This window comes from Arachis stenosperma, chromosome 10 (assembly GCF_014773155.1).
Source record: "Arachis stenosperma cultivar V10309 chromosome 10, arast.V10309.gnm1.PFL2, whole genome shotgun sequence".
Classification (NCBI taxonomy): Eukaryota; Viridiplantae; Streptophyta; class Magnoliopsida; order Fabales; family Fabaceae; genus Arachis; species Arachis stenosperma.
The window spans coordinates 7,523,267-7,535,868 of NC_080386.1; positions in this window are offsets into that span (position 1 = coordinate 7,523,267).

A 12,602-nucleotide genomic window follows, 5' to 3' on the forward strand; every position below is an offset into this window, starting at 1 on the left:
TGTGTCATGTTATTATTTGATATTTTTATTAAACTGGTTAATAATTTATTTTTTAATAAATTAAAAGAAAACTAGTTTATTATAGCAACAATAATAAATCCAATTGTCTGCATTATAATTATTAGATCAGATTTGATCCGATCGAATTACAAAATCTAAACCGAATATCTTTAAATTCTTTGATAAAAAGATAAATATATCTCTCACTTCTTATTTTGCGGACATTTAAATTCCTAAAAATTTAAAAATACAATTAGATCCCAAAAAAATTGAATTTATTGTTATTGTTATAAAAAAATCGGTTTTATTTTAATTTGTTAAAAAATTTAAAAATAATCCGTTCATTAATACGTCCAGTAATAATGCGACGCGTAAACGTCTTTACAAAAAGACGTTTTAAGCGTCTTTATAGGAGTATCCTCCATTTTTAAAATATTAAATATATCTAAACCGTTTATTCTAATTCAATCTTGTTAGATAATTAATTAAGGTGTCAACATACAACCAACTATTAGTTGAATTATAAAGAAGTCGAGAAAACACCAAAAATATGTAATTTTTATCTCATTATCTACCATCTTGTTCTCACTATTATAATAATAATAATAATAATAATAATAATAATAATAATAATAGACTTTATTAACTTTTTGTACAAACCACCTTAACTAAAAATATATGTATATTGCTCTTAGAAATAGAAATATTTAGGCAAATTAGATTAGAATCAAATTATCTAATTATATTAAAAATTGTAAATTTTAATTTTTAAAATATTAAAATACTCTTATAATTAATTTATAAAAGAGTAAAATAATATTTGAAAATTAATTTTAAAAAGATTAAAAAGACTAAAATGTCATTTGACATTAATTTAAAAAGACAAAACTACCATTATAGTATTAATTAAGAATTTCGATTGTATTATAAATTAGAAATTTGATTTTAATTTTAAAAATATTAAATTACCGTATTGATTAGTTTTTAAAACACTAAAATAATATGTTAGAATTAATTCATGGATTTTCATATCCACAATGCATTACCCAACTAATAATTTTTCATGCACTCACCTAACAGTCCACACATGACCAACAATTAAAAAGCCCACACAACTATCAACCCATACATCCCGTCTCATGTTATCAGCTCTATGTCCCGTTAACTCAGCACAAAGCCGCAAACAATAGAGGTGAGCACGGTCGATTTGGTTCGAGTTTATGGTAAAATTAGAATCGAATTGATTAAAATGTAATTGGTTCGATTTTGTTTGAATTTGTATTTTTTTGTATATATATCCGAATTAAACCAAACCGATTAAAAACGGATTAGTTCGGTTCGGATAATTGGATACCCGATGACTTTAAAACTCATAATGTAAGACCCAGAATTTTAAAAGAAAATTATTATAATCAAGTCTCAAATCATATAGTTATTTATAGCCTTAATTTCAGAAAATATTTTATTAAAGATAATTAAGGCAAGTTTTGATTTATTGAATTTGAGATGAGTTATGATTATTATTCAATTTTATAATTATTGGATTATTTTCTATATTTGAATTATAAAGTTGGTAGTTGTGAAATAATGAAGATTCTATATGATTTGGATTAGATAAGTAATATTTTAAATATTAGTAATACTATTTTGAAAAATGAAGGAATTATGTATATTATTTTTAATTTTTGAATTTGAACATTTTATTGAAAATAATTTGTAAAATTGATGAGCAAGTAGCATTTTTCTATATACAATTAGTGCTGGATTTAATTTGGATTTTAATTATTATATAATTCCCAATTTTACTTGAAATTACTAAAATGCTCCTAACCCTAATTTTTGAAAAAGGAAACCCTAACCCTGAAATCCTAACCCATGACCCGGTTCCCTTTAGCCACACCTCAACCTCTCTTTGTTCTCAGCAGCAACAGCAGGCCTTTTCCCCCCTTTCCCCAACCGAACGTAACACACACACAAGGCTCCCTATTTCCATGAAAGAAATAAACTGAGGCAGAGAGGGAAAGGGAGACTGAGTTGCGGCAGAGGAGAGGCGGAAGGAAGCTCATCGCGTTGCCGTTGCTTCGCCGCCGCCCAGCCGCGTCCAGCCCACCGCCAGTCGTTGCTGTCACCGTCGACCTCGTCGCAGCCACTCCCGCCAGAGCTCATGCCGCCGCCATGGCCGTTGCGGAGGAGGGAACCCAGAACAGAGAGACGCACGAAGAAGAGAAGCTCGCGGCTAGCCTTGTCGCCGCCACTGCTTCCGTGTCTTCCAACGGCGCTACTATTGTCGCCGTAAATCGCGGCCAGAGGGGGAAACGAGAGACCAGAAGGGAGGCGTGTCACGTTCTGCTGCAGTAGAGCCAGCCTTGCTGCCTCCGCTGCTGGGGGTTGATTTCGTCGCTGTCACTGGCGAGAGGGAGAGAGCAGTGCGGGGGGAATAGAACGCGATATAGGAGAAGTCGGCTTTGCTACTGCCGATCTGCTCCTCTGCTGTGCCTAGCTGAAGCTTCTGCACTGTTGCTGCCGGAGGAGGAGGAAGCCTTGCCGCTGTTCTGGTCGCCAGGAGCAGTCCTGTGGCCACCAGAACCACCACCAGGGATGCCGCCACTTGGCTCAGTCACTTCTCCTTAGTCGCAGTAAGAGTTACACTCCGGAGCCCTTGAAATCTGCACCTTGTTATATTTGGGTAGAAATCCTAAGGTTTTAATAACTTAGGGCTGAATTTGGGTTATGGCATGTCACGACTAGAGTTGTTGTTGCTGTTACGAGTAGTTGGAGCTGAGGCTGCCTCTGCCGCCGGAGAATGCTCTGCCGGTAAGGGTTTTAAATTTGTGGTTTCGGTCATTTTGAGTTTTGAGAAGGTTTTAATGCTGCGTGGTTTTTATAGTTGATCCACCTGAGCTTCTAGCCGCCGTTAGAGCTGTTGCCAGGGCCGGTTTGAAATCGCAGCCGCTTCGCTTGTTAGTGCAATAAGTATTTTACATTTCGAAAAATCCCCGCGTTAATGTCTTGTTGTGTATGTTAAGGTCTTGCGGTGTTAATGTGTTAGGAATTAGAATCCGGTTTATTTATGCCGCTTGTAGCTGTTTCTGTTTTCGAGAGAGAGCAAGCAGAGCCGAGGTTCTGATTGTCGGTGATTTCGGGCTAAGTAAAAAGGAATCAGTTAACGAGCTTGGGTTATAGTTTCAATTTGTTGAGGTAGGGGTGCTTTCGAAAAACTATACTTTATGTATTGGAGTTATTACATATGGATACTGATGTGAGAAAATGTGTATTTGGTGATTGTATCGGCCTTATGTATTATTTGATTGTCTCGAAAACTTATGAATGTTTGTTGGCTGAAATTGTTGTGCGGTTTTGTGAAATGGAATATTTGGAGTTGATTCTTTAAATATTCGAATTTTGGTCGGATATCTGATAGTAACATTTGTGCCATTTAAAGGATTTTGCTACGGTGAGGAAGCCATTTTTATTCCTTACCCGTTGAACGTACGTGGACAAACAATAAATAAACGCGTGTGGTGTGTGTCTCGATGGAGGTGAACAAAATCTACAAACTGTCAAAATCTGTGTTGCGTGTTGATAGAAAAGGATTAATCAAGTGAAATTGATTAATGATTAATGTTGTTAATTAAGGTTGTGGGTTTTTTTACTGGACCTTGAATATTTTTTTATCTGGTTGGTCTCCAGTTGATTGTTGTTGGCTTTGGCGATAAAAATGTGATAATTTATTTGTTTCACATGAAAGTTAGGCATGGGGAAAAATAACTGATTTTCGATGGAGTTGTGTGGTTTTTGGTTGGAACGGATTGTACAATAGTGTTGTTTGTTTGGGAAAAAAATAGTTGAGCGACTTATAATTTGTTAAAGTTTTTTTTCCAAATATAGGAGATTTAAACTCGCGATCTCTTAAGTAAGTATGAAGAGATTATATCGTTTGTTAAAGCTTAATTTAGATTTTGGATAAAGTTGCAATGATATCAATTTTATGTATTAGTACGTTAAATAGTATACGATGATATAATTAGCAGGAGAAAGAAAATTATTGGTATCATTCAAAATAATGTTTGGTTTAGAAAGTGTAAAAGAATATACTAATGACATGATTGGACAATTAAAAAGTGCCTATGTAATTTTTCACACACAAAACAATGTATAAAATGTTTTTTGTTCATATCTTGGGTCGAACTGTCCGACCCGAGATGTTATACCGACAAAGCGACCGACCTCTTCAGGTCAAAGACAATCCGACCTCTCCTTAAAGAGCTCGGCCAAATTGTCAGGAAAGTCCAATAAAGGGCCCAAATAGAGGAACACGACCCAAATCCAAAGGCAGCCCAAGCCTATAGAGATAAGGGCGGTTTCCTTGAAGATACGAGGACCCCAGTCAAAGATAAGATAAGATAACTAACTTTTCTTATCTAAAAAGGTCTCTCGGCAACATTATAAATACACTGGAGCACCCAGGTATAACTCATACTCTGATTCTACTAAAAACATGCTTAATACCCTCGCTAACTTAAGCATCGGAGTCCCTTGCAGGTACCACCACCCTCCGGTGACGAAGGATCAGCAGCACCACCAAGCCCAACAAGTCGGACATAACCGTGCCGACCATTACCGAAGATCTCATCTGGGATCGACCTACAGTTTCAGGTAACCCTCGGAACATTGGCGCTGTTGCCGGGGAACCTGGAAGTCATCCCATCATCATGGCGGACAACCATGACAACGACCACATTTCAGATCTAGAAGATAGAACCCCGCATAAAAATGCGGACACCACACCAAAAGATTCTTCCCAACTTATTGATGAGCGGATAATTTATACGCTTTTTGGCATTGTTTTTAGTATGTTTTTAGTATAATCTAGTTAGTTTTTAGTATATTTTTATTAGTTTTTAATTAAAATTCACTTTTCTGGACTTTACTATGAGTTTGTGTGTTTTTCTGTGATTTCAGGTATTTTCTGGCTGAAATCGAGGGTTCTGAGCAAAAATCTGATCCAGAGACTGAAAAGGACTGCAGATGCTGTTGGATTCTGACCTCCCTGCACTCGAAGTGGATTTTCTGGAGCTACAGAAGCCCAATTGGCGCGCTCTCAACGGCATTGGAAAGTAGACATCCTGGGCTTTCCAGCAATATATGATAGTCCATACTTTGCCCAAGATTTGATGGCCCAAACCGGCGTAGCAAATCAGCATCAGAAATTCCAGCGTTAAACGCCGGAACTGGCATAAAACTTGGAGTTAAACGCCCAAACTGGCATGAAAGCTGGCGTTTAACTCCAGAAAAGGTCTCTACACGAAATTGCTTCATTGCTCAGCCCAAGCACACACCAAGTGGGCCCGGAAGTGGATTTTTCTGTCATTTACTCATTTCTGTAAACCTTAGGATACTAGTTTACTATTTATAGGATCTTTTGACATTGTATCCGTACCTTATGACCTCATGACATTTTTTACACGTTTCTTGTGTACCTTCCACAGCATGAGTCTCTAAACCCCATGGTTGGGGGTGAGAAGCTCTGCTGTGTCTTGATGGATTAATGCAATTACTACTGTTTCTTATTCAATCATGCTTGCTTCCATTCTAAGATATCACTTGCTCTTAACCCGGATGAATGTGATGATCCATGACACTCATCATCATTCTCAACTATGAACATGTGCCTGACAACCACCTCTGTTCTACCTTAGATTAAGTAGATATCTCTTGGATTCTTTAATCGGAATCTTCGTGGTATAAGCTAGAACTGATGGCGGCATTCAAGAGAGTCCGGAAGGTCTAAACCTTGTCTGTGGTATTCTGAGTAGGATTCAATGATTGAATGACTGTGACGTGCTTCAAACTCTGAAAGGTGGGGCGTTAGTGACAGACGCAAAAGAATCACTGGATTCTATTCCGGCCAGACCGAGAACCGACAGATGATTAGCCATGCTGTGACAGAGCATCGGGACGTATTTTCACTGAGAGGATGGGAGGTAGCCACTGACAACGGTGAAACCCTACATTCAGCTTGCCATGGAAGGAGCCTTGCGTGTTTGATGAAGAAGACAGTAGGAAAGCAGAGATTCGGAAGATGGAGCATCTCCAAAGCCTCAGCCTATTCTCCATTACTGCAAAACAAGTACCTTTTTCATGTTCTTTTGCTTTTTACAATCAATCCTGATAATTTCTGATATCCTGACTAAGATTTACAAGATAACCATAGCTTGCTTCAAGCCGACAATCTCCGTGGGATCGACCCTTGCTCACGCAAGGTATTACTTGGACGACCCAGTGCACTTGCTGGTTAGTTGTGCGGGATTGCAAAAGTGTTATTGCAATTTCGTGCACCAAGTTTTTGGCGCCGTTGCCGGGGATTGTTCGAGTTTGGACAACTGACGGCTTATCTTGTTGCTTAGATTAGGACTGTTTTATTTTTGTTGGTTTAGAGTCTTTTAGTTGAGTCTAGTTTCATATTTTAAGTTTGGTGTCCATTGCATGCTTTTTTTTGTTCTTCTAGTTTTTCGAAATTGCATGTTCTTAGTCCCTTTTTGATTTATAAAAATTCTAAGTTTGGTGTCCTCTTTGTGTTTTTCCTTTAAAATTTTCGAAAATTAGTGTTTGATTTTCTAAAAATTTTAAGTTTGGTGTCTTTTTGTTGTTTTTCTCTTTCCTCTTTTTAAAAATCAAATCTTTTTCATAAAAACTTTTCAATCATATCTTTTTAATTGCTGTTTTCAAAATCTTTTTAATTAACTAATTGATTCAGTTCTCAATTTGCTTTGATCTTATTTTTCTTTTTGATTTTCGAATTTTTTTTGTTTTATTTTCCTTTTGTTTTATTTTATTTTTATTTTTTTCGGTTAAAAAAAAAAAACAAAATTTATCTCTTTGCAATCATTGTCATTTCTCTTTTGTCCATTATGGACTTAAGTGGAATTAATCAGTCCAAGAGGACTCTGGGGTCATATGCTAACCCCATTACAGCTGCATATGGGAGTAGCATCTGTATACCTCCCATCAAAGCAAGCAGCTTTGAGCTAAACCCTCAACTCATTATCATAGTGCAGCAAAATTGCCAGTATTCTGGTCTTCCACAGGAAGAACCTACTGAGTTTCTGGCACAGTTCTTACAAATTGCTGACACAGTGCATGATAAAGAGGTAGATCAGGATGTCTACAGACTATTACTGTTTCCATTTGCTGTAAAAGATCAAGCTAAAAGGTGGTTGAATAACCAACCTACAGCAAGCATAAAGACATGGAAACAGTTATCAGACAAATTCCTGAATCATTTTTACCCTCCAAAGAGGATGACACAGCTAAGGCTGGACATCCAAGGCTTTAAACAAGAGGATAATGAATCCCTTTATAATGCCTGGGAGAGGTATAGAGGTATGCTTAGAAAATGCCCCTCTGAAATGTTTTCAGAGTGGGTACAGTTAGACATCTTCTACTATGGGCTCACAGAAAAAGCTCAGATGTCTTTAGACCACTCAGCTGGTGGATCTATACACATGAGGAAGACAATTGAAGAAGCTCAAGAGCTTATAGACACTGTTGCTAGAAACCAATACTTATATTCTAGCAATGAGTTCGTTCCAAAAGAGGAGGTCATGGCATTAGTCACTGATCCTAATCCTCAAGAACAGATGAATGAGCTTAATCAACAATTGCTCCTGATGACAGAACAGTTAGCAGAATTTAAAGAAATGCTCCATGATACTAAAGTTGCTAACAAGAACATAGAACTGCAGTTGAATCAAACAAAACAGCAAATATCTAAACAGATAACAGAAGGATGTCAAGCAGTTCAACTAAGGAGTGGGAAAACACTGAATACCACTGCTCAAAGGAGCAAGAAGCCAAACAAAGAACAATTGACAGAGGATAACCAAACCACTGTTCAAAATCCCTCTGAGGACAATAAGAGCCCAGAGAGGAATATTATTGGCGTTCAAACGCCAGAAAGGGAAGGAAAGTTGGCGTTAAACGCCCATTCCTTGCCCAGTTCTGGCGTTCAAACGCCAGAAAAGGGGGAGAAGTTGGCGTTTAACGCCCAATCTTCACCCATTCCTGGCGTTCAAATGCCCAAGGAGGATCAGGCACCTGAGAGTGCTGATAATTATCCCTCTAACAAGGCTTCTTCAACCACTTCTGTAAGGAATAAACCTGCAGCATCTAAGGTTGAGGAATATCAAGCCAAGATGCCTTATCCTCAGAAACTCCGCAAAGCGGAATAGGATAAGCAATTTGCCCGCTTTGCAGACTATCTAAGGACTCTTGAAATAAAGATTCCGTTTGCAGAGGCACTTGAGCAAATACCTTCTTATGCTAAGTTCATGAAAGAGATCTTAAGTCATAAGAAGGATTGGAGAGAAACTGAAAAAGTGTTTCTCACTGAAGAATGCAGTGCAGTCATACTAAAAAGCTTACCAGAAAAGCTTCAAGATCCTGGAAGCTTTATAATACCATGCACATTAGAAGGCGCTTGCACCAAGACAGCCCTATGTGATCTTGGAGCAAGCATCAATCTAATACCTGCATCCACTATCAGAAAGCTTGGGTTGGCTGGAGAAGTCAAACCAACCAGGATATGCCTCCAACTTGCTGATGGCTCCATTAAACACCCATCAGGCATAATAGAGGACATGATTGTCAAGGTTGGGCCATTTGCCTTTCCCACTGACTTTGTGGTGCTGGAAATGGAGGAGCACAAAAGTGCAACTCTCATTCTAGGAAGACCATTCCTAGCAACTGGACGAACTCTCATTGATGTACAAAAAGGGGAAGTAACCCTGAGAGTCAATGAGGATGAGTTCAAGTTGAATGCTGTGAAAGCTATGCAGCATCCAGACACACCAGATGACTGCATAGGCGCTGACATTATTGATTCTCTGGTAGAAGAGATCAATATGGCTGAAAGCCTAGAATCAGAGCTTGAGGACATCTTCAAGGATGCTCAACCTGATCAAGATGAACTAGAGGAAGTAAGGGAATTTTCGAAAATTCCTCAGGAGGAGGATAAGCCTCCCAAACCTGAACTCAAACCTCTACCACCATCTCTGAAATATGCATTTCTGGGAGAGAGTGACACTTTTCCAGTGATTATAAGCTCTGCTTTAAATCCACAGGAAGAGGAAGCACTGATTCAAGTGCTAAGGACGCACAAGACAGCTCTTGGGTGGTCCATAAGTGATCTTAAGGGCATTAGCCCAGCTAGATGCATGCACAAGATCCTGTTGGAGGATAATGCCAAACCAGTGGTCCAACCACAGAGGAGGCTAAATCCAGCCATGAAGGAGGTGGTGCAGAAAGAGGTCACTAAATTACTAGAGGCTGGGATTATTTATCCTATTTCTGATAGCCCCTGGGTGAGCCCTGTCCAAGTTGTTCCCAAAAAGGGAGGCATGACAGTGGTTCATAATGAAAAAAATGAACTGGTTCCTACAAGGACAGTCACAGGGTGGCGTATGTGTATTGACTACAGAAGACTCAATACAGCCACCAGAAAGGATCATTTTCCTTTACCATTCATAGACCAAATGCTAGAAAGACTAGCTGGTCATGATTACTACTGTTTTTTGGATGGCTATTCAGGCTACAACCAAATTGCAGTGGATCCCCAGGACCAAGAGAAAACAGCATTTACTTGCCCTTCTGGCGTGTTTGCCTACAGAAGGATGCCTTTTGGTCTGTGCAATGCACCTGCAACCTTTCAGAGGTGCATGCTCTCTATCTTCTCAGACATGGTAGAGAAATTTCTGGAAGTCTTCATGGATGACTTTTCAGTATATGGAGACTCATTCAGCTCCTGTCTTAACCACCTATCACTTGTCCTGAAAAGATGCCAAGAGACTAACCTGGTTTTAAACTGGGAGAAATGTCACTTTATGGTGACTGAAGGAATTGTCCTTGGGCACAAAATTTCAAGCAGGGGAATAGAGGTGGATAAGGCAAAGGTAGAGGTAATTGAAAAATTACCACCACCTGCCAATGTTAAGGCAATCAGAAGCTTTCTTGGGCATGCAGGATTCTACAGAAGGTTTATAAAGGATTTTTCAAAAATTGCCAAACCTCTGAGTAATCTGCTAGCTGCTGACACTCCATTTATCTTTGATAATGAGTGTCTGCAGGCATTTGAGACCCTGAAAGCTAAGCTGGTCACAGCACCAGTTATCTCTGCACCAGATTGGACATTGCCATTTGAATTAATGTGTGATGCCAGTGATCATGCCATTGGTGCAGTGTTGGGACAGAGGCATAACAAGCTTTTACACGTCATTTATTATGCCAGCCGTGTTCTAAATGACGCACAAAAGAACTACACAACCACAGAGAAAGAGTTACTTGCAGTGGTTTATGCCATTGACAAGTTTAGATCCTACTTAGTGGGATCAAAGGTGATTGTGTACACTGACCATGCTGCTCTTAAATACCTACTCACAAAGCAGGATTCAAAACCCAGGCTTATCAGATGGGTGTTGCTTCTGCAAGAGTTTGATATAGAAATAAGAGACAGAAAAGGGACAGAGAATCAAGTAGCTGATCATCTGTCCCGAATAGAACCAGTAGCTGGGGCGTCCCTCCCTTCTACTGAGATCTCTGAGACTTTCCCAGATGAGCAACTCTTTGCCATTCAGGAAGCTCCATGGTTTGCAGATATTGCAAATTATAAAGCTGTGAGGTTCATACCCAAGGAGTACAGTAATGTGCAGAGAAAGAAATTAATTTTAGATGCCAAGTACTACCTCTGGGATGAACCATATCTCTTTAAGAGATGTGCTGACGGAGTGATCCGCAGATGTGTACCCAGAGAAGAAGCACAAAAGATCTTATGGCATTGCCATGGATCACATTATGGAGGACATTTTGGAAGTGAGCGAACAACCACTAAAGTCCTCCAGTGTGGCTTCTACTGGCCTACTCTCTATAAAGATTCCCGAGAGTTTGTGCGTAAATATGACAGTTGCCAAAGAGCTGGTAACCTGCCTCACGGATATGCCATGCCTCAACAAGGGATATTAGAGATAGAATTGTTTGATGTTTGGGGAATTGACTTCATGGGGCCATTCCCACCATCATACTCAAATACTTACATTCTGGTGGCAGTGGACTATGTATCTAAGTGGGTAGAGGCAATTGCTACACCCACTAATGATACTAAGACCGTGCTGAAATTCCTCCAGAAACACATCTTCAGCAGGTTTGGTGTTCCCAGAGTACTAATCAGTGATGGGGGCACTCATTTCTGCAATAGACTGCTACACTCTGCTATGGTTAGACATGGAATCAGCCATAAAGTGGCGACTCCATATCATCCACAGACAAATGGGCAAGCAGAAGTCTCTAACAGAGAACTAAAAAGAATCCTAGAACGGACTGTGATGGCCCGAAGAAAGGATTGGGCAAAGAGCTTGGATGATGCTCTGTGGGCATACAGAACAGCGTTCAAGACTCCAATAGGCACCTCTCCATACCAACTGGTGTATGGGAAGGCCTGTCATTTGCCTGTGGAACTGGAACATAAAGCCTACTGGGCAACCAGATTCCTAAACATGGATGCTCAGTTAGCTGGTGAAAAAAGATTGCTCCAGTTAAATGAGCTAGAGGAGTTCAGACTCAATGCCTTCGAAAATGCTAAAATTTATAAGGAAAAGGCAAAGAAGTGGCATGACAAGAGATTGTCAACCAGAGTCTTTGAGCCAGGACAAAAAGTTCTGCTCTTCAACTCCAGGCTCAAATTGTTTCCAGGAAAACTCAAATCCCGGTGGAGGGGTCCGTATGTGATTACAAGAGTGTCACCATATGGATATGTTGAGCTTCAGGATATTGATTCAGACAGAAAGTTCATTGTTAATGGACAGAGAATCAAGCATTATCTTGAAAGCAATTTTGAGCAGGAATGCTCAAGACTGAGACTTGAGTGATTCTTAGCAGAAGTCCAGCTAAAGACAGTAAAGAAGCGCTTGCTGGGAGGCAACCCAGTCATTAGGAGGGTATATGATTAGTTCTTACAGAGGCAAGTATCAAAAATGAAGGAATTCACAGAGTTACAGAAAGATTCAGCTCAAAAAGCAGAGAAAATGAGCTTACTGGCGAAAAAACGCCAGTAAGGGGCATTTTGGGCGTTAAACGCCAGAATGGGTACCATTCTGGGTGTTTAACGCCAGGAATGGTGCCATTTTGGGCGTTAAACGCCAGAATGGGCACCATTCTGGGCGTTTAACGCCAGGTGTGCAGCATCCTGGGCGTTCTGAAAAACGCCCAGTGACAAAGGATTTCTGGCGTTTAACGCCAGCCAGGGCACCTGGCTGGGCGTTAAACGCCCAAAAGGGGTAGCAAATGGGCGTTAAACGCCAGAATGGGTGCCATTCTGGGCGTTTAACGCCAGAAAGGTGGGGGGACCACATTTTCGTTTTCAACTCAAATTTTTTCAAACTTTCCTCTTTTTAACCATACTCTTCTACATCTGGTTTTCTCAATTTCTTTCCATATCTCCTCAAATCTTCTTTCTAATTTTTATTTTTTTTCTTTTTTTTCGAAACCTCTTCTCCCCACCCTTATAAATTCACGTTTGGAACCCCCTTTGCCCACACCATTCGAATTTCCTC